The 14,813-nt window shown below is 32.7% G+C and overlaps 1 protein-coding gene across 6 annotated transcripts in view; it reads right to left on the bottom strand.

The window, feature by feature from the left end:
- Fhos (Formin homology 2 domain containing) overlaps nt 1-14,813 on the bottom strand; it is a 420,893-nt gene that overhangs the window by 255,593 nt on the left and 150,487 nt on the right. For 2 of the 6 annotated variants that reach the window (XM_075303340.1, XM_075303341.1), the window contains exons 1-2: nt 14,339-14,626; nt 5,296-5,587 (exon numbers count right to left, since the gene is read on the bottom strand). The exons of the other annotated variants lie outside the window; for them this stretch is intronic. The gene's annotated coding sequence lies outside the window, so the exon portion shown is untranslated. Of the gene's footprint in view, nt 1-5,295; nt 5,588-14,338; nt 14,627-14,813 lie in introns of those variants that run through there. 6 annotated transcript variants of the gene reach the window in all.

The raw sequence follows: 14,813 nt of genomic DNA on the forward strand, positions 1-14,813 counted from the left end.
ACCACAGAGGCCAATTTTGAACTCCGATTTAGTTGAAATTTTGCACAGGAGGTAGAATTAGCATTGTTGCTATGCGTGCCAAATTTGGTTGACATCGGTTCAGATTTAGATATAGCTCCTATATATATGTTTTTCTGATTTCGACAAAAATGGTCAAAATACCAACATTTTCCTTGTTAAATCGCCACTGCTTAGTCGAAATGTTGTAAAAATGACTCTAATTGTCCAAAACTTCTAATACATATATATCGAGCGATAAATCATAAATAAACTTTTTCGAAGTTTCCTTAAAATTGCTTCAGATTTAAATGTTTCCCATATTTTTTGTACTAAAATTGTGTTCCACCCTAGTGCATTAGCCAACTTAAATTTTGAGTCTATAGATTTTGTAAAAGTCTATCAAATTCTGTCCAAATCGAGTGATATTTAAATGTATGTATTTGGGACAAACCTTTATACATAGCCCCCAACACATTTTACGGATGTGATATGGTATCGAAAATTTAGATCTACAAAGTGGTGCAGGGCCCCGCCCGACTTTAGACTTTCCTTACTTGTTATACCCACCACCATAATTTTTCTTTTCACTCCGTCGTATTCTCTAAGATCTCGATTGACAATTCAAACAAACAAAAAAGAATTCAATTAAGACAAATTCACAGTATTATTTTGAATGACCCTAAATTCAAATTGGGCAAAAAATCTGCAGGCATTCAACTGAACTGAACGTGTACATCCAGAGTTGCGAGTTTTCGTTTTGGTCGCATTTTTGTTTTGGTTTTTTTTTTTTTTTTTGAAAAAACAAATAAAGCAATAAGCTCTGCTGCAAAACATCCTTAATAATCCAGCATAAAAAACATAGTCAAAAAAATCCAAAATAGGCTCAAAAGCAAAGAATTTTATCACGGCTTGTCATAGTGCATAAGTGATCTTTTTAATCATCTGTTGCATTGATTTCACATTCGTTTTTCAGATGTGTTGCCATTTCAGAACTTTGGATATTGTTTTAAAATATAAGGGAACACTTAAAATTCTTTTTTTTATCATTATCTCTACGTAGACAATACCAGCAATTATTTAATCGCAAATTCCTAGTTTGCCGAGAAATAGATCGGTACACTATTCAAATATTTTTTTTAATTTCCCCTCATTTTATTTTTTTTACTGTGCAAGCCACAAGTTTTTATAAATGTCACCACAAAAGAACTAGAACAGCGATTTTGGATTTACATTAAAATTAATGACTTAAGAAGAATGTCCAAATTGTTGGGAATTTAAAAATTGGACCACAGATATTAGAACTTTGTGATCCCGCACTCAAAAAAAAGTTTACTTGGATCCAAAGATTTTGACCTTCCTTTAAGGAGTTTGGTATTGATTCCGAGCCAGTAAGAAGTTTCAAGATGCCTTGCCATCGGCCGCAACCCAAGTAATTTAATTGTGGAAGACCGTCCTTAGTAGAAGTTTCTACGCAATCCATGGTGGAGGGTACATAAAATTCGGCCTGGCCGAACTTACGGCCGTATATACTTGTTTTTTTTTTTTATTTTTTTTTTATTTTTTTATTTTTATCTTAGGCAAATCATTCTTCTAAATGAAAATGGGAGTTCGGTCAGCATGTATTAACGAACTAAATTTGACCTCTAAATAGTCCAACAATAAACGTGGCTGGGCGATCAATACGAAAGACTTATTATGAATGGACGGATATGAAGCGTCATTGTTACAGTGATGTACGCTGATGAGGGGCAACATTTAGACCGAGATACCCAGATATAATTTTGTCCAGGCCGGATCCATCATAGATTGCGTAGAAAGTTCTAGTAAAAGATGAATTAATTGGTTTGTGCTAAGACATACCGATGACAAGGTATCTTAACACTTCTTAAGATTGAGTCTATGTTAGACCAAAAAGGCAGGTTAAACACCTATATAAGCAAATCAGTTCTTGACCGGTTTATATAGAGTGCTCCTTCATATACAACAGTAAAAACAACAGCAACAGGGTCCGCCCTCGTTGCAGTCGGGTCTACGGTCACGGGCGGACACAGGGTTTTCAACCCTGTCCAAGGACTGCAAACCCCCATTTGGAGTATGCTTATTTCCCGAAAAACTCGAAAATACCAACTCCAAAGGGCTACAACAACAACAACAGCAAAAGGGTTGCTGAATTTAAACGTGGTCGCTCAAGCATTGAAGATGAACCACGTAGTGGACGTCCAACAGAAATTGTAGCCAAAGTGCATGATATGGTATTAAATTATCGACGAATAAAAGTGCGTGAAATTTCTAATATCATGGGCATCTCAAATGATCGAGTCCATTTAATTTTGTATGAAGAACTACAGATAAAAAAGCTTTCTGCAAGATGGGTGCCACATTTGTTAACAGCCGATTAAAAACGCATAAGAATGAACATTTCTCGAGCTTGTTTGGATCGTTTTAAGCGAAATAAAATGGATTTTAAGCGTCGTTTCATAACTGTTGATGAGACATGGATCCACCGCTATACTCCAGAGACAGAAGAACAATCCAAACAATGGACTGAAGCTGGAGGAAGTGCCCCAAAGAAGGCAAAAACAATTCAATCGGCTAGTAAGGTTATGCCAACGGTTTTTTTGGGACTTTAAAGGTATTTTATTGATTGACTACACACAAAAAAATAATTCTTTCCTCCCAATCGAAATTTTAGACAAACAAAGTTCGTTTCTCATTTGCTTTTCGCTGTAAGGAAGTGTATTTGGGATAAAAGTATATACTTTTTCTGATAAACGTTTATTCTTTTCCAGGATGTAAAAACAATTTCATAAGGACAAACTCAAAAAAAAAAAACATTGTTATCGTGCTAATTGCATTTTCCCTCACATCTTTCTCACATCCACGATGTTTTTTAGTTCTTAACACCTTTTCCTGCAATAGCAACAATGTAGAAGAAATTATACGATTTTATAAATTTTTAAATTTTTGTTAACCTTTCGCCTGGACGGAGAATCGAACCGCGGACCATGTACTTTGTAAGCCAACACACTAACCACTGAGCTATGTACCTGTTATGGTCATCAATAGATAAATATCCATATAAGTTATATTTATATAGCATAGCTTGCGGCGCCCACGAACCGAATAAACAATGTTTATATAACAGAAACAAACATTTAGTTTGGCACCGTGGTGCAGTGGTTGCTACGTCCGACTTACATGCCAAGGGTCGTGGGTTCGATCCCTGCTTCGACCAAAGTTTTTTGTTTATTTTTTTTTTACATATATTCCAGATATGTTCGGAAGATTCCGAAAAAATGTTCAACATTACATTGTAGTATATTAAATTATGAACTGTAAAATGTGTCTTATTAAAGACCTAAAGAAAGAAAAGAACAGTGTTTGATATAAACGAAATGGACTGTGTTGTTGTTTCAAAAATAACCTTTTTTATTGAAAAAATAAAAATTTTGTAACAAACAAATTTTTTTGGTGATAAAAGTTTAAAATTTTCGAAGCAATTCAAAAAACTCTAACAAAAGAAAAACGTTTTCGGTAGACGTTTTCCAAACGTTTTTTTTCTTTGCGTGTATCTGCAAAAGGGTAAAACAATAAATTCAGAGTACTATTGCAACCTTTTTGATCAATTAAATGTACAAATTCGAGAAAAACGTCCTGGCTTACAACACAAAAAAATAATTTTTTATCAAGACAACGCACCAGCGCACAAGAGTGTTTTAACAATGGCTAAAATCAACGAATTAAAGTACGAGTTCCTTGACCACCAACCTTATTCTCCTGATTTAGCTCCCAGTGACTTCTACTTGCTCCCAAATCTAAAAAGAATCCTTGCTAACAAGCGTTGCAGTTGTAAACCACTATTTTGAAGACCTTGAGGAAAATTATTTTAATCAAGGGATATAATTGCTAGAAAAGCGTTTGACTAAGTGTATTGAAGTTTCAGGAGATTATATTGAAAAATAAAAACATTTTTGAAAAACTATTTTCTTTCATGGATAGGCTAAGAAGTTTCCGAACCGCACTCGTATATACAATTCTCGACCGATATGGATTATTTTTTGATTTAGTAGAAAGCATATAATGACATCACATACGGAATTTCAACCGGACCGGACGAAATACTCTCGAAGAGCCTCCGCAAGCCAAATTTAGGTTAGGTGGCAGGTGGATACCACATTGGTGAACTTCTCTCTTATCACTGAGTACTGTCCGATCCCATGTTAAGCTCAATGACAAGGGACCTCATTTTTATAGCCGAGTCCGAACGACATTCCACATTGCAGTGAAACCACTTAGAGAAGCTTTGAAACCCTCAGAAATGTCACCAGCTTTACTGAGGTGGGATAATCCACCGCTGAAAAACTTTTTGGTGTTCGGTCGAAGCAGGTATCGAACCCACGACCTTGTGTATGCAAGGCGGGCATTCTAACCATTGCACCACGGTGGCTCCCTAGGGATCCATTCTAGAAAAATTGCGAATTTTTAAAAATTTTTGAGATCAAACGTTGCAGACAAACATTACAAACATTATAAAAAATTATAAAAATCATAAAAAATATAATTTTGATTTTTGTATCAAAAATCACAAAATCTCTCATCACATCCCCAAGTCTCCAAAATAGTGTTATTCACGAAAAATAACCAATTTGGGAAAAAATTCGTAATACGGACAACACAGTGTATATGGTGTACCGGAATATCTGCGTGATTAGTAGAAAGCATATAATGACATCACATACGGAATTTCAACCGGACCGGACGAAATACTCTCGAAGAGCCTCTGCGAGCCAAATCTAGGGATCCATTCTAGAAACATTGCGAATTTTTAAAAATTTTTGAGATCAAACGTTGCAGACCAACATTACAATGCATTAAACATTATAAAAAATTATAAAAATCATAAAAAATATAATTTTGATTTTTGTAGCAAAAATCACAAAATCTCTCATCACATCTTCAAGTCTCCAAAATAGTGTTATTCACGAAAAATAACCAATTTGGGAAAAAAGTCGTAATACGGACAACACAGTGTATATGGTGTCCCGGAATATCTGCATAAACTTATGAGTCAAATAAACAGATAGCAAAAATCAAAATGCAAAAACAATGTCCTTCTAAACTTTCAGCCAAATTGAAAACAATGGATAGACAGTTTATCAAAGCATTTACATACTCAAAGTTACTTAATTGTTGTCATTTTAGTCTATAGTCCGTGAAAAAGGAAACAATTTTTAAGGATTTCATAAATGCCGTATACAAAAATTGATCATTAAAAATCATACAATTTTAACTTACCTCTTTCGTTTCGATTCAGCAAATCCAGATAAAGGCACTCTACTTATGAAATACAAAGGCACAAGTATTCATGTTTCGTCGTAGAAAATATTTCTCACTAAGAGCAAATTTTTCATCACATTTAATCACTGCTCACTTATTATCTTATTTTCAATTTTCTTTTTTTGTCATAACAAAAAATTTGATATTTCATTTATTTTCATCTTTGTGTTAGAATTATTGTAACTGGCATGGGTTTAAAACCCACCCACGCACGATATTAACAGGCAATGGCAAGTAGTTGGTTGGTTATCTGAGATGGAAATTGACACGAAAACAGTTGAATTTAAACCACAAATGATGAAGTATAGCAAAACAACACAAAAATAAATTATGATAAAGATAATAACAATGTATATTTAAATGGGACTTATAATAAGATACAATTCAGTATTTTGTTGATCAACAAAAAAGTGTAGAGGACAATCTTTTGAAACTCTTTGTAAATTTTTTTTCTATTGAAATAAAATAAAATGTTGACAAAATGTTCTATAGAAATAAAATTTTGACAAAATTTTCTATAGAAATAAAATTTGGATAAAATTTTCTATAGAAATAAAATTTTGACAAGATTTTCTATAGAAATAAAATTTTGACAAGATTTTCTATAGAAATAAAATTTTGACAAAATTTTCTATAGAAATAAAATTTTGACAAAATTTTCTATAGAAATACAATTTTCACAAAATTTTCAATAGAAATAAAATTTTGATAAAATTTTCTATATTAATAAAATTTTCTATATTAATAAAATGTTGACAAAATTTTGTATAGAAATACAATTTTGATAAAATTTTCTATAGAAATAAAATTTTGACAAAATTTTCTATAGAAATAAAATTTTGACAAAAACTTCTCTAGAAATAAATAAAATTTTGACAAAATTTTCTATAGAAATAAAATTCTGACAAAATTTTCTGTAGAAATAAAATTGTGACAAAATTTTCGATAGAAATAAAATTTTGACAAAATTTTCTATAGAAATAAGATTTTGACACAATTTTTTATAGAAATAAAATTTTGATATAATTTTCTATAGAAATCAAATTTTGACAAAATTTTTTATAGAAATAAAATTTTGACAAAAATGTTTCTATAGAAATAATATTTTGAGAAAATTTTCTGTAGAAATAAAATTTTGAGAAAATGTTCTATAGAAATAAAATTTTGAGAAAATTTTCTATAGAAATAAAATTTGACAAAATTTTCTATAGAAATAAAATTTTGACAAAATTTTCTATAGAAATAATATGTTGACAACATTATCTACAAAAATAATATTTTGACAAAATTTTCTATAGAAATAAAATTTTGACATTTTCTATAGAAATAAAATTTTCGATAGGAATAACATTTTTACAAAATTTTCTATAGAAATAAAATTTTGACAAAATTTTCTATAGAAATAAAATTTTGACAAAATTTTCAATAGAAATAAAATTTTGACAAAATTTTCTATAGAAATAAAATTTTGACAAAATTTTCTATAGAAATAAAATTTTGACAAAATTTTCTATAGAAATAATATGTTGACAACATTTTCTACAAAAATAATATTTTGACAAAATTTTGTATAGATATAAAATTTTGACAAAACTTTCTATAGAAATAAAATTTTGATAAAATTCTCTATAGAAATAAAATGTTGACAACATTTTCTATAGAAATAAAATTTTCTATAGGAATAAAATTTTTACAAAATTTTCTATTGAAATAAAATTTTGACAAAATGTGCTAGAGAAAAAATGTACTCATGGACGAAATATAAACAACCAATGTTACGAAATGTAAACTATTGGTTTTGTAACTCTTTTGGATTTTTTGCCGAGAAACACTTGTTTATGTAGCTAGATCATTGAATGCAAATGTCTGGTTCATGTGAAAGTTACAAAGGAATAAAGTCAAAGTTAAAATTTCTTAGCGAAGAAATTGAGAAAATGTCTGTGTAATGTCCTTAGTATTTTTCATTAATGTTTCTCCCGATGCAATCGAATATGACAAACTACATTCCTCATAATAATAAAATTTTCTCACGATTCAAAAATCATCAACTCATCAAGATAATCATCGAGCCATCACCTTCGAATGGGGTACTCCTAACCAAAAATATACAAAATACAAAAGCACATCGGGGGTGTCTATTGTCGTCTGCAGTAAGCACCAGCAGCTCTTATCAAACTTCCAATTCAATGACATTTGACTTTGACACATTTTCGCAGTATTACCAGCTGATGATTTGTATACTACACATATGAATGTCCAAGTGATACCAGTCACTTTAAATTGAACCATCAAATAAACACCTTCTTCACTGTGCATTTGTTTCCATTATCTATGAGCTGCGCTTAAAAATATCGTTTCATGTGAGTATTTCAAGATCATTGTGATTTTTTTAGTCCATTACCACTGAAACCTATATGAAGGCAATGAGATATTTGTGTTGTTTATGACACAGCTGTTGGCGGTAGTGGAAATTATGAAGATAATTATAACCGGGTGTTTGGTTGGTTGATTTCTAAACTTGGATATGGGAATACAGTGGCTCAAAGGGATTTGAGAGACCCTTTAAATTCAAAACTTACAATAATAGATTTACGAATTCTTATATTGGAGATATACAAAGAAGAAAAATGGAAGGTAGTAAAATATTATACGCCCTACTACCGGCAAGTCCATCTGCAAAGGAGAGGGGATTTTATCTAGTTTGCCAAAGTCTATTCGAGACCTGCCTTAAATGACATTTGAGAGAATTTCTTCAGCCTTAAAGGTAATTTTTTGAACAATTTTTTTGTTTTTGATAAAATCACCAAAATGTTCCCAATTAAAATTTTCATTGAATTTTAAAAACAAACATTTCAATTAAAATTGCTTGTGTAAATTAAAAAAAATAACAATAATTCTGACGTTGATAAATAAACAATTATTTTTTAATTGACATTGCTGAATGATACACTGACAAAAATATTGTCGTGAGGCCAAAGATTTCTTGTCTTTAAAATACGAATTTGAATTTTGCTTAGCATTGAAAACGCATTTCCCAGATATAAAGCTTTTTGCCTTGTCCATAAGTCTTTCCTCGTGGGTTCAGATTTTTTTAAATGCAGCCTCTTTCATTGATTCACTGTCAACCAACAATTTAAACTAATAAGTGGTAAGTTTAGAAAAATTACTTAATATTTTATATTGCATACTCTGTCAGCAAGTAGAATAGAAATCTCCCACACACTGTTGTTATTAGGAGAAAAAATCAAGTTAAGAAATTTACAAAAGAGATTTATAAAGTTACTTCAACCTTAAAAACCTTGATAAGTAATAATTTTGTAAATGTCCAAATTACCAAAACCCACTCACATCAATTATCACATTCGTTACTTAAATAAAACGTCGATTATGTGAAGAGCATAAATGTCCAAATCGATCAGCCCTAATTATGAATTTCACCTTGGTATTCCAAGACAATAAGCCAAAAGAAATATTTCAATAAGTGGCAAGTTAACAAATTTGTTAAGTACACAAGTCTTACACGCTGAATAGTGATTGCAGTATTTTTCAGGCTGAGATTTCTGCGATCACAAAGGCTGCTGAGTCGCTGTTGATGCGGCCGTTATTCAGAAGCGATATCAGCTTCTTCATCGACAGTCAGGCAGCTATAAAGGCATTGTGCAGTGCTGACATAAGGTCTAAGGTAGTCAGCCGCTGTCGTAGAGAACTCAAGGTTCTCACTGAACAGCATAATATAACTCTGTGCTGGGTACCTGGGTACTATGGGATAATAGGAAATGAGGAAGCGGATGTGCTGGCTAAGGAGAGCGCTCGTGGAACGAATAATGTCCTAGCGGACGTTTTTCCTCCACTATAGTCTTATCATTACAGTATAGAGGTCAAACATGACGAACTATGGCGAAGACGCTGGGTTTCTTCGGATTGTTGCGAGCAAACCAAGTTGATATGGAACGAAAAGAAACGTAGGAACTGCGAAATTTTGATGTCGATGAACAGAGAAGAATTGCGGCCACTGATTGGTATCATAACAGGACATAACACACTTGGGAAACACCTGGTAAGAATAAGACAAGACGATGATATATGTATGTGGTGCCTGGACCCGGAAGTTACGGAGGACTCGTACCACATCCTGTGCCAGTGTCCAGCTTTATCCTTTAGAAGAAACAAGATATTGGGCTCCTGTTTCTTTCAGGCTCTCACTGATCTGCGGGAGTGCAGCTTAAGGAAAATACTTGCATTCATCAGAGCCTCTGGTTGGTTGTTCTGAGATTTCTTTCAAAGAGAACGAGCAGGAGGAAGCTCTGGGACAAAGCGGACCACATCGGAAGGAAGACGATGGAAAGATCACATCGAGGAATCGCAATGGACCTATACTGGTCTAAGTGGACATCAATTTCAACACCAAAATTGATGTCATCCGCTACAACCTAACCTAATTTAAGTACACAATGTCCACCTACAATAATCAACGTAAAATTTTGAGTAAAAATGGATGATAAAGAAACGAAGACATGAAAAACCACACAAACTGAAAAAGTTTTGGCTGTAGCAACTACATTTATTCATAATCTCCTCTATGTAGTTGGAGCAACTATTAAATCCAACTATGTGTGACGAAAAAAAGGCAATATATTTAAAGGAAATTACATTTAATGTTTGCATCAACCCATAAACTCGGTTATAACTTCCCTCAAATTAGGGTTGCTTCAACCAAACATAATGCTGCACACAACTGATGTGTTTTTTTAAGGCATATATATGTAACATACATTCACACAAAGAACATTTCATTAAAATTCAGCCAACGAAAATTGTTCATTGACATAACGAAACACTTTCATTAAATCAATGAAAATATTCGTACGAAACATTACGTTGATTAACAGAATTCGTAATAATAACGAAAAAGGAGCAACTCCAGTTTAGCTATACCACTCCAAAAAAATTTTTTTTTGGGTTGATAGAGAATTAAATTTGATGTCGAAATAGCACACAACCGGTTTGCGGTCGTAACCGGATATCCGGTTATTCGAGCCTAAATTATAAGTAAATAATCGTTAATAAAACCTGTTCTATTGAACCGATTTATTTTATATGTACATCACTAAAAAGGTAAACGTATCACCTTTCAAATGAGATATGGCTCAAGTTTTTTCGCCTATCTAGTTCTACCATCTATAAAATGTTGAAAAAAAAAATCTGAGAGGTATAGCCTATAGTTTAGCCACGAAAAATTTCGTTATATTAACGAATTTGTTTCATTGGCTTAATGACACATTTCATTAATATAACGAAATTTTTTGTATCATTGTATGTATGTCCACACACAAAAAATTTTTTTCTAATTCAATCACCAAATTAATTGATCCAATTAATTTTTTAATTGAAATGTCTTCAATCACGAAAATGATAGTATCAATAACAGTTTTAATTGGGCATAGAAAAAATTCTTGATTAAAAAATTAATTGATTTTTTCAGCAAATTTCAATTAATTTTTTAATTGATTCAATTAAAAATTTAATTGATGTTGATTGCAAAACTCAATTAATTTATTAATTAAAAAAGGTAACTACTTGTAATTACTTTCTGAATTGGCTTAGAGTTTTTATTTCGATTAACAAATGATTGTTTGAAATACATTTTTAATTAAAAATTAAAAAAAGCACTTTTTTAACTGAATTAGTCTTCCGAATTTGATTAAAAAGTTAATTGTATCACTTAATTTTTTAATTAAAAATTTTAAAAATTTCAATCATTGACTTAATTAATTTAATCATGATTAAAAAGTTAATTGTATCAATTAATTTATTAATTGAAAACATTTTCAACTTCAATTAACTTTTTAATTGGAAAAAATTTGGTGATATTTTTTTCTGTGCAGCAAAAAATTGTTGAGGTCAACCTCATTACTTTTAATGGACATCCGATAAGGCTCTTCTAGAGATGGACTTAATTTTCACAAACTTCATTTGCATCCTTGTGCATGCAGTGGAATAAAGAAGAGCAAGTTTTTGAAAATTCGCTGTGGTTCTTTTTTAATAATATAGAAATAAACAAGTATATACGGCCGTAAGTTCGGCCAGGCCGAATCTTATGTACCCTCCACCATGGATTGTGTACAAACTTCTAGGAAAGACTGTCATCCACGATCGAATTACTTGGGTTGTGGTATCTTAAAACTTCTTAACATCGTTTTCTAAATTGTGAGTTAGTCCATACGTGGTATATATTAGACAAAAAAGTTATGTATAGGTAAGTCTACAAATAATTACGAATCGACATGGACTTTTGCACGGTACGTAGAGAGTCAGAATTGAAATATGGGGGTCGCTTATATGGGGGCTATATAGAATTATGAACTTGATATGGACCAATTCTTGTGTGATTGGGGATTGATTTATCTGAGGGCCATATATAACTATAGACCGATATGGACCTAGTTAGCCATGGTTGTTAACGGCCATATACTAGCACAATGTACCAAATTTCAACTGACTCGGATGAAATTTGCTCCTCCAAGAGGCTCCAAAACCAAATCCAAGGATTGGTTTATATGGGGGCTATATATGATTATGGACTGATATGGACCACTTTTAGCATGGTTGTTAAATATCATATACTACCACTACGTACCAAATTTCAACCAGATCGGATGAATTTTGCTTCTCCAAAAGGCACCAGAGGTCAAATCTGGGGATGAGTTTATATGGGGGCTATATAATTATTGACCGCTTTCGACCAATTTTTGCATGGGTGTTTGACGTCATATATTAACACCACGTACCAAATTTCAACTGAATCAGATGAATTTTGGTCTTCCAAGAGGCTCCGGAGGTCAAATGTGGTGATCGGGACCATATACTAACACCATGTACCAAATTCCAGCCGGATCGGATGAAATTTGCTTCTCTTAGAGGCTCCGCAAGCCAAATCGGGGGATCGGTTTATATGGGGGCTATATATAATTATAGACCGATGTGGACCAATTTCTGCATGGTTGTTAGAGACCATATACTAGCATCATGTACCAAATTTCAACCGGATCGGATGAAATTTGCTTCTCTCAGAGGCTCCGCAAGCCAAATCGGGGGATCGGTTTATATGGGGGCTATATATAATTATGGACCGATGTGGACCAATTTTTGCATGGTTGTTAGAGACCATATACTAACATCATGTACCAAATTTCAACCGGATCGGATGAATTTTGCTCCTCCAAAAGTGAACCGATATGGCCAATTTGCAATACCATCCGACCTACATAAATAACAACTACTTGTGCCAAGTTTCAAGTTGATAGCTTGTTTCGTTCGGAAGTTAGCCTGATTTCAACAGACGGACGGACGGACATGCTCAGATCGACTCAGAATTTCACCACGACTCAGCATATATATACTTTATGGGGTCTGAGAGCAATATTTCGATGTGTTACAAACGGAATGACAAAGTTAATATACCCCCATCCTATGGTGGAGGGTATAAAAATTCAAATTTGTTATACTGATTTCGAAAAAATCTCGACAAAAGCCCCCCAATTTAAGGAAACTCCCCAGCAATTCTCCAAGTTCACAACTCAAAAATTTCGCACTCATCCACGAAGAAATATCCCAAATTTGGGGCAAAATATCCAATACTGCCAACACTGTTGAGTGCTGCCCGATTCCTTGTTGAGCTCATAGACAAACATTACGGTGAAACCACTAAAAGAACAACTTTGCAACTCTTAGAAATGTCATCAGCGTAACTCAGAGGGGATAAATCACCCTTGAATTTTTTTTTTTTTTGGCGTTCGGTTGAACCCTGTTAAAAATGTTTATGCCTTGTTCCTGTATATCGAACGAAAACCCATTCGAAAGAAACGCAGTCACCCGAATTCGAATGAATTTGGGTTTTTCTATTTTTGAAAGTTCGTTTCGGTTGTATGAGAAAACACTGAATATCAAAAATGAGTATTTTCAAATTTTTGGCCTGAGAATTCATTCAAATGTTAACAATGTTTTTTACTTTTTTCTTGACACTTATTGTATATGTTCGTTTATTGCTCGACAACAAAATATGAAGTGACTTGCCTTTCGAAATAGAAGAACCAAAATCAATTTTCTTTCGTTTGGAATACGAAAGAAAGCTTTCGTTCAATATACAGGAACAAGCCATTAGGAATAAAATTTCTCTATGAATGATGCCTCAGATTCTATATTCTTCATTTCCTCCTAACAGAAATGAAGAATATAGAATCTGTCAGCAATTTTGGCATAAAAGCCGTTTTCCCTTGCCACCACCGGCATGTTGTAGGGTCTAAGGCCCATCTACGCCCCCTCATCGAAATGAGTAGCAATTGGGTTTGAATGATTTCGTGGAATTTAATTAAATTCCCAAACAAAATTACTCTTCCTAATTTTTGTTTCTCAGTATAAAATTGTTTTAAAATTTGATTTGATTTTTTTTACGAAACAATAATCACAGCTCGTAATTGTTGGTTAAACTTAAATAAAGTCATTAAACTATTAACTTTTATTATTTCGCGCACACACACACAAGCACGCTCTTCCATTGCCAACAGCAACCTTTAGTAGTAGCAGTAGGAGCAACAACAATAACGAAAATCACAAAAAAATGCCAGACACTTTTTTCCCTTTAAAAAATATTTGACGTTAACATTTTCATTGTTGTAGCTTTGAATACAAATTTTTCTTGTTGTTGTTGTTGTAGAATCAACAATAATAATATTAATAACTTCATCATTTGTGTATTTAAATTCTATTGCTTTTTCTACTTCTTGGCAGTTAAAAATTTTTTCGACTATTATTTCTTTATTTTTCGATTTGTTTTTTGTTATTCTCTTTTTTGGGGAATTTATTCCTTATATTTTATACAACTATTTTTGTTGTTATTGTAACACATATTTTTTTCCTCTTCCATTCGTTTCATCCATAAGTTTCCGGCTTAACTACTTTTGTTTGGTTTCTTTCGTTTTTGTATTTTGGTTGGTTTTCCTACCATTTTTTTTCTTCTTCTCAACTATCAACGACTATGAGGCCAGTAGCCAAAAGTCGAAAAAAAACACAGCACTTCTATCCAACACACACGCACACACGTTCGTACTCCACTTTATAACCACAAATACACACCGACCAACGAAAGTAAATAACAGATAGACAAAAACAAAAAATATTCGTTAAAATGAAATTCGTATTTGTATCCAGAGGAGAAACAACTGAACATGTAAAGAAACGACGAAGAAACGCACACACGACGTTTACCGTTCGAACGTCTTAACCGTACAAAAGTCTCTCATCAACTAAACCAGTGGCGTTTAAAGAGTAAACGAAACTTGAATTGTGGATGGCATTCTATGGGGGGTTTTCTAACCAAAGACAAAAACAATAACAAAGCTACTAAGCACACTCTTACGTACTCCACATGCTTTTGCGGTGTTGGGTCGTAAGTCGACGTACTTACGATTGTACACAGT

This window comes from Haematobia irritans, chromosome 4 (assembly GCF_050003625.1).
Source record: "Haematobia irritans isolate KBUSLIRL chromosome 4, ASM5000362v1, whole genome shotgun sequence".
Taxonomy (NCBI): Eukaryota; Metazoa; Arthropoda; class Insecta; order Diptera; family Muscidae; genus Haematobia; species Haematobia irritans.